Source organism: Amblyomma maculatum, chromosome 6, assembly GCF_055883805.1.
Source record: "Amblyomma maculatum isolate TAMU_Amacu chromosome 6, ASM5588380v1, whole genome shotgun sequence".
Taxonomy (NCBI): Eukaryota; Metazoa; Arthropoda; class Arachnida; order Ixodida; family Ixodidae; genus Amblyomma; species Amblyomma maculatum.
This window is the reverse complement of record NC_139349.1, coordinates 143,400,585-143,408,293: the sequence shown is the minus strand read 5'-3', so window position 1 is coordinate 143,408,293 and position 7,709 is coordinate 143,400,585. Positions and strand designations below refer to the sequence as shown.

The 7,709-nt window shown below is 44.9% G+C and overlaps 1 pseudogene; it reads right to left on the bottom strand.

The window, feature by feature from the left end:
* Positions 1-4,506: 4,506 nt before the first annotated feature.
* LOC146186948 (uncharacterized) lies at positions 4,507-7,319 on the bottom strand (annotated as a pseudogene).
* Positions 7,320-7,709: the final 390 nt, after the last annotated feature.

Below are 7,709 nucleotides of genomic sequence, written 5' to 3'. Positions count from 1 at the left end.
TTACACAACGCGCGCTATAGTTAATGATCAGTAAGAAACCCGCGCTGGATGCAAGAACACCGGCAACAGTGGCATTCCTCTGTAAATGCATGGTGTGGAATTTTTCGCGGCCTTATCGTTGGGCCATGCTTTGTTGAACGAAACATGATAGGCAAGAGTTGCAAGGAGTACATTCTAAATTATGTGATTCCGGACTTCGTGCCAGAACGTCCACTCAGCCTTGTGCGTGTGACGTGGTACCAACACGATTGAACACCACCACATTCGCTATCTTGTGCTGGGCGTTTACCTGATGTGAACGCGATGTATCGGGAGCGGCGGGCCCATTCCATGGCCACCGATCTCACCATAGTGAGATCGATTGCACCACTCCACTGGACTTGTTTTCTTTTATGAGGTGGAAGAGGAAACGAAAGTGGTGGGGGGAAGGGGGGGGAGGGGTAGCATGCAGTAAATGAAGTGTATCAAACAGCTCCGACAAGCCTCCAGTATTTCAAGAAGAACAGAATAACCACAGCGACCACAGCGGTGGTCAACGTCCCAGAAGACATCAGTGTGGGCTCTGTACGTTCAGTGAGAGACCGCACGCAGTTATGTATGGCGTGCAAGGCCACCATTCTGAACATTTTCTCTGAGCCCCATCAGCATTCCTACAAAAAAATAAACAAGTTTCATGACTGCAACCACAGTGATTCGCTGTGTTTGGCGAAATTGATACCTGAATTCCGGAGTGCCGAAGCTCTAAAAAGATTTTCATGGCGACCTCGGCGGTAATACAAAAAAAAAAAAAATATTTCGCAGGGGTCAATTCATTTGCGGGTCGTGGCCACACTCGGAAATCGTGATCACAGATTATATTTTGGCGGGCCAGGAGGCTCTAGCGGATGAGTAGCACGACTTTTTTAGCGCGGCGTGCGTGTGACATGTACAAGTACGAGTGACGTCAACGCAGGGGCGTGTGTTTGGGGCGCTCAACTTTCGCACGGAGCCCATTGCGCGGATCTAGAAAACTGAGGTCCTTAGCGCTGAAGTTGCGCGCAATTATATATTCGTTAATCTAACGATGCATGTAGGGTTGACTGAACAGCTCGGTACAGCTAAATAAGATGCTCGTTCATTACTAATCATTAGTTTTGCGGTATAAACGTGTAGCTGAAACAAATATAAAAATTGTCGACAGCATTTCCCTATCGCCTTAAATTCATTTCATTGTTACGATGCAGATATGACTCTGTGCTCTTTGTATTAAGTTGGCTCGACTTTTTTATTTTGCAGATATTTTTTGTAACTAATTCTGCACTCTTCGTTCCGTTTCTCTTGTCCTGTTTATGCTACGAGCTCTTTATCTTTTTGCGGTAAGACCTGGACTTAACATCTTCGCTAGGCACCTGACCTGCAGCTCCTAACTTTAACCTCTCACGTCTTGCTTTCAGCTTTTGTTTCTTTTTATCTTACTGTCCCATGGAGTTATTTATTTCCAGGGCCGCTGAATGGGTTGCATTCCGGATGTCGCAGAGCCCGACACCTCGACTGATTGATTGATTGATTGATTGATTGATTGATTGATTGATTGATTGATTGATTGATACTGAAGTCGTGAAGTCACGGTTACTATTACTGTTACTACCTTTAAAATTTGGTTATTACAGCTGCAGTCAATAAGTGAATTGAGCCTCGTTCAGTTCACATCTGTATTTATGCTGAACTGGTTTAAAAGCTCCGACAGGTTGCTTTTCTACGCAGAAAAACGCTAAGTAGGGGTGGATTCGAAGCTTGCGGAGCAGTCGACGGGTGCATTAGGCGCCTGTTGATTGCATGCGCTAGCAGTTCTTGCGATAACAATAAAATGCCTATTTAGGTTGCGCAGCCGGTACCGAAGGACGTCGTCAGGTTGAACTAAACGCTCTGGACGCGCCGCAAGCGCGCCATCTATCGACGTCGCGGCCAACGACAAAATGAAATCAGTGGAAGTAGCTGCCTTCTGGACGCTCTGGATTCTCCATAGGGGCGAGCACAGGAAAGCCCACGCTATGCCTCACTGAAATGGGAAAGAAGGTTACGAAAGCTACGCCACGAGTGCGCTATAATTACGACGGTTCGCTAAGCTGCTCGCCAGAACGCACTGTTTCTCACTGTCCTGGATGACTGTCTGCCCTGTAAATGGCTGTCTCGCTTAGATCTCGTGAATATGCGCCGTTCTTTATTAAGGCTCTTTTATTTTCGGCACGATCCCCTCTAGAATGACTGTGGTTAATATTATACGTGCCCACGCGTTCATGGCGCTTCCAAGACGACTGACACCGGGGAAGGATATTGGGCGGACGTTGCAGTGGTCATCGGGGCTAGCGTCAGTTGTAATCGTTGCGCAAACTCGCGAGGAGAGCGCGAGTACTGCATTATTACTGATTTCAATGAAGGCATAGTTAGGTGCACATTTTGATCATATCGTTTAGTTAAAACCTGAGGTGATTCGAACTGGTTTCGCATGACATGAACAATGATAACGAATGTTGAACCATGTTGAACGTACTGCTGCGACCAATGACATATGCCTTGATGTGCAGCGCACTGTGAAGAATCGTCACAGGAGGTAGGAATTATTCCGGAGCGCTCCACCTGAGTCGCTTTGGGACGTTCAATTTATATATCAAACCTTATGTGCCCTACAACAAACACTTATTTGAGCCGAAAGTTGGTTTTAATAATTTAGCAGTGCTACTTTGTTCATGCAACTAACATGCTTCTGGCAACTTCTGACAGTGTTTCTTACCAGAAATCTCCATTTATTCACAACTTTGCACACTTCATTCCAAGATATTTCGGAGCAGAAATTAAGGCAGGGGCACCAGCCTATCATATTACTTTTTATTGCATGATATAACGCTGTAACATGGACTGACAGTGAACCTTGTCTTAAACATGCCTGCTCAAAAAGAGTCAACATTGTGCGGTTCCTTGTGCTTTTGGGGCATTTTGTTATTGCAAAAACATTAGTACCTGCATTCTTAGATTTCTCCGTAGTGGCTGCGAAACCTACTTTGAGAAACCACCTTTAAAAAAAAAAAGTATGTGTATGACCGCCAGCTGGTTTCGATTAGAGGCTGAGGCAAAGAGACCGCCTTCACTGGCTACTGCATTAGAACACTGCGCCAGGCTCAGCTTTCCTTTTTTTTTTTTTTATTGCCAACCTCAAAACTTTATTTCACGAAAATTAATAGGCGAGGGATGAGGAACATTGGCTAAAAAAAAAAACGTCACTCTCACTTCAGGTTGCGTGACTAATTTTAAATTCACGAATGTTTAACAATCTTCCCATTCTCGGAAGCTACTCCAGAACTGCGTCTTGCGTCATGTAGCTTTCAATAGCACTGCAAACAGACTCGCAAAAATACTGTCTTATCATTCTTTCATCAATGTCTGCGTGGTTGAAAGCCATCCGAATCACCAAATACTATGATCATGCCAAGCGGTACTCTTCATTCTATGTGGGCAACATTATGATTCCGAAAGCACTGACCGGAAGTTCTTAATCGTGCGTAATAACCCCCCCCCCCCCCCCCGTTCAACAATAAAGAAAGCGAAAGGCTTCTCAACAATTTAAGGTGTGTAGTTCCTGGCTTTCGACATATCAAGCAGTGATATCCTCAAGGTACAAAAAAAAATCCTCTTTTAAATACGTTTTATCTTCTGCTGTATGGACACTGAGCTTGAAAAAGAAACTTTTTATTCCCTCTGGTACAGGCATACTTTTCACGCGTTTAAACATTGAGCCCCATGGACCTGCACAGTAGAACAATCTCTACGAGGGTATTGGAAGGAAGTCATCACATATATCCTTATAAAGTTTATTTCGCGACACAAACCAACACCTCCTAAACTTGTTCCAGGCCTGCGCGTCACGTGCCTCGACGTCAGCTACGTCACCACTGCCCGTCCCAGGCGACGCGCCGCTTCCAACTCTCCCCTGCTTGTTGGCGCTTGCTGCGTAGCCGCGCTCAGGCTTTCCATGAAGCTACGCGTGGTTGGTGCGCAAATGACGTGTAGATGTAGCACATTATCGTTGAGATGTAGGAAGAGTTAAAAAAAAAATAGAAAAGAATGAGAACGTTTGACAAATAGCATGTCGTGACGTTCGCTCCAGTTAAATAAATGCAAAATGCTTAAAAGCTTTACAAATGGGGACAAAATTTATTTGCGGCACAAATGATGAAACACAATAAACAGCCAACAATTGCTTTCATTATCACTTTTTGGTGACAGTCTTTAATTTGCGTGCTTTTGCATCAGCTTTTGCAGCAGCAGTGGCAGTATCGTTCCTGTCTTTACAATAATTGTTCAGGATTATATTTGTAGCACATTTTGCTGCCATATTAATTACAAGTTCTGGCTCATGGCCGTTTTCACATGTGCACAGTTCTTCGAACTCTGGCAGGCTTTTAATCACAAGGTGCTTCACAATGTCCCTGTGATTAGACATCTGCAAGAAGTTCGTGGCATTTACGGGCTGCAGCAATTTTTTTACAACAACTTCGGCGTGCATAACGATGGTAACAACACACGCACTGGGAAATTTTAAGCCCCCTCGACTGAGGTTCGCTGTTAGTGAGTACATATCCGTGTCTCTCTCATCATCTCTCTCAACAACAAGCTTTTCCTTGCAGGTGTCGCACTTCAAAACTTTCAAGACAGAGTGCGCGCAAAAGCCTGCAACATAGCCAAACACAGCAACACGTGAACTCAACTTGTCTAAGTCTTCAGACTCTACGGTAATGTCGAAAGACGCTTTATGTGGGGCACTTTGTGAAGAAGCAGTGTCTAGCAGATCATCATCGCTTAATGCCGGAAGGGTGCTCTGCAGTCGCAGCCTGCCTTCACATTCATAAAGTTGTCGGATGCTAATGTGATAGTGGCCTCCTGCCATTTGCCTGTACTGACCGAACCTGTGTTCGAGACCATCTGTCTGCACCTTTCCGAGAAGTACGTACTTGTAACCAAGTTCAACAGTACAGTACTTTGTGAACTCCAGCAAAGCGTAGGCTGAATGCCTCCAAGCAGTAAGAGTTTCTCTTGTGAGTGTACCATTGTCATGCTTATAAAACTCCCACACGTCCAACCAAGTCACTAAGGCACCCAAGAAGGTCAGCTTAGGGTCATCTGTCCTTGATGAAGCTGGCTGCTCGTAAACATCCCGATGGTGATACCCTTTGTGCGGTGTTTTAACATTTACAATTTTCCACCATCTAACGATTACTCTAACAAAATTTGCAGTCTGCTTAGCATGTTGAAATGCTGGCAAGTCACTGTGGGCATCTAATGCTTCAGCCACAAATTCATTAAATACCTGTAAAGCGAGCTTGACATTCTGTCTCTCTAAGTTGCTGGGGTTCAGTGCTTTTGAGGAGAGGTGGTAGCTGTATTTTAGGAGCTGCGAAGCTTCAAGCTTATGAAGCTCACGTAGTTCCTTGAAAGAAGCCCACTGTATGGCATCATGATGCACTGTGTTATTTGAAAGGTCAAACAGTGGGAAATAAAGGTTAGTTCCAGGATTTTTTTTATTTAACCAGTTGTTTCTAATGCACTTGAGCAAATGCACGGCATCTACAACATAAAATAAAGGCCGTGATGCGTCAGCCGGATTCGGATAAGCTATTTTCAGCTTGGGGGGACTTGAAAACATACTAAGGGCTTTCCTGTTGATCGAATTGTTATCCGACACAACAGCTAGCACTCTGAATCCAAGTTTTTCAAGCCCGAGGATGACTTCCTTCAGCACTTTGTGCAGAGACTCGGCATTCAGCGTTCGCACAGGAAGAATGTGTACAACTTCTCGAAAAGAGCTGAGCATGCTTTGCAACATAAACACATGCGCGGATGTAGCGGCCACATTGGAGTTTGCCGCTGCTCCACTGATATTGCCACCTTTATAATCAAAAAATGGCTGGATATGGATTTCATCTACCATCAGAACAATATCTTTTTCATATTGCTTCAGTTGTTTGGATCTGTGGGCGATGTACTTCAGAAAATTACCATTCCCAGATTCATTTTGCGGTGACAACTGAAATGAAGAGCAGACATTTCTTATTGTACTCGGATGTGGCAAGACAAGAACACAAGATGACCTAAGGAACTTGTATGCGTGAGGGGATATGGTGTGCAAAATACAAGCAAGCACCATAATCTCTGATGAATATTGGATGCGTTCCTTTACAAGCAATGTCACCTGTTCTTTCAAAAATCTAATCATATCCCTTTTGCTGTCTGTGATGTGTTCCTCAATTTTTTCCAGAAGAGCACAAACAATATCTGGAAGGCCATCAGAAGGACACTCGTCGCTCTCAATGCATTGCATTCGATTCAATATTTCCAGGAGAACATTGACATCCATGACCTTATTTGGCACCAAGTAATTTCCAAAACGCTTCAAACTTTTGCCCAAGAAACACACGCTTAACTCCATATCAACGGAGATGGTCACGGATGACTGCAAAACAGGTGCACTCTCGTTCACTATGTTCAAAAACAGCGCACAGTTAGGGCGATGAATGACTGCCCACACATCAGGTACACACACTGTCTTCAATCGTTCTTTCAGTTCAGGAAGCGAGAAAAAACTACGCTTAATTTCTTCACTGTGGTAGGAAGCTGCGGATTCAGAAATCGCACGAGCAAGGTCTGATGCTTCTCGGCGTGTTCGTTTGCTATCTGGTGATATTCTGGAAGGGCAGGCGTCTTGCTTTGACAAGTAGGATGGGCATCCCGGAAAGAGAGCAGGCACTGATCCTTTTCAAAGCCGGGGTATTTTCAATGAAACCTCGAGCACTCGCCCGGTCCTGGGATCCGTGTACGAAGTTTTCCGTTCAAGACATGACTCCTCGAAGTGCAGTGCGCATACCTGCATGCAAACAAAAGCGAAGGCATACTGATAATATGCGACTGCTAGAGCGAAATACCTGCTATATACTGTTCTCGTTCGATAAAAGGAATAATCGAATTGCGCTTCAAACGTAGTCTAGAAGCACAGTGTAACAAACAAATCTCTTACCTTGTTATTCTCTGTAGGAATAAAATCCTTCCTCGGTATCGCCCGCAGCCACTTCGTGCGTTGCACTTCGTCCTTCGGGAAGGAAAACACTTGGGCTTTTTCCCCTGTTCGGTAATTGCTTGAACATGCCGGTACACAACACTTGTTCGGCATGTCAAAACCAGCATATGCCGCAAAACATGGGCGCACAGCAACCAAATAGGGCAAGAAAACACACGCAGAACAGCAGCCCACTCGCACACGGCACAAAGCAAATATGGCGCGCGGCTGACTGGTGCGCCGGGACGCCGGGGACGCAGGGAGTAGGCCGGCAGGAAGTGACGTCACGTCGGAGCGCGCAGGCCTTGAAAGCTGTCTAGGAGGTGTTGCACAAACAAACATTCAAATTAAAATCAAACTGTCAAGACACGGCATGCCATTTACACTTTATTTGTCATGCGCGCTGTCAGTCTTTAATGCTGCGCTTCGAATGCCGTCGTCTTCATCATCTTAATCTCACGTGATAAAGTTGCACTAAAGATCTTAATCAGACCTCATTCCTCCGAATAAAAGCCTGAACCACTTGCTTCTTCACACATGCATGTGTTTTGACAAGCTACATTGGCGCTCAATTTTATGTCAGATGCCACAACACTTACAGTTTTTACAATCCTGTTTTATAAAT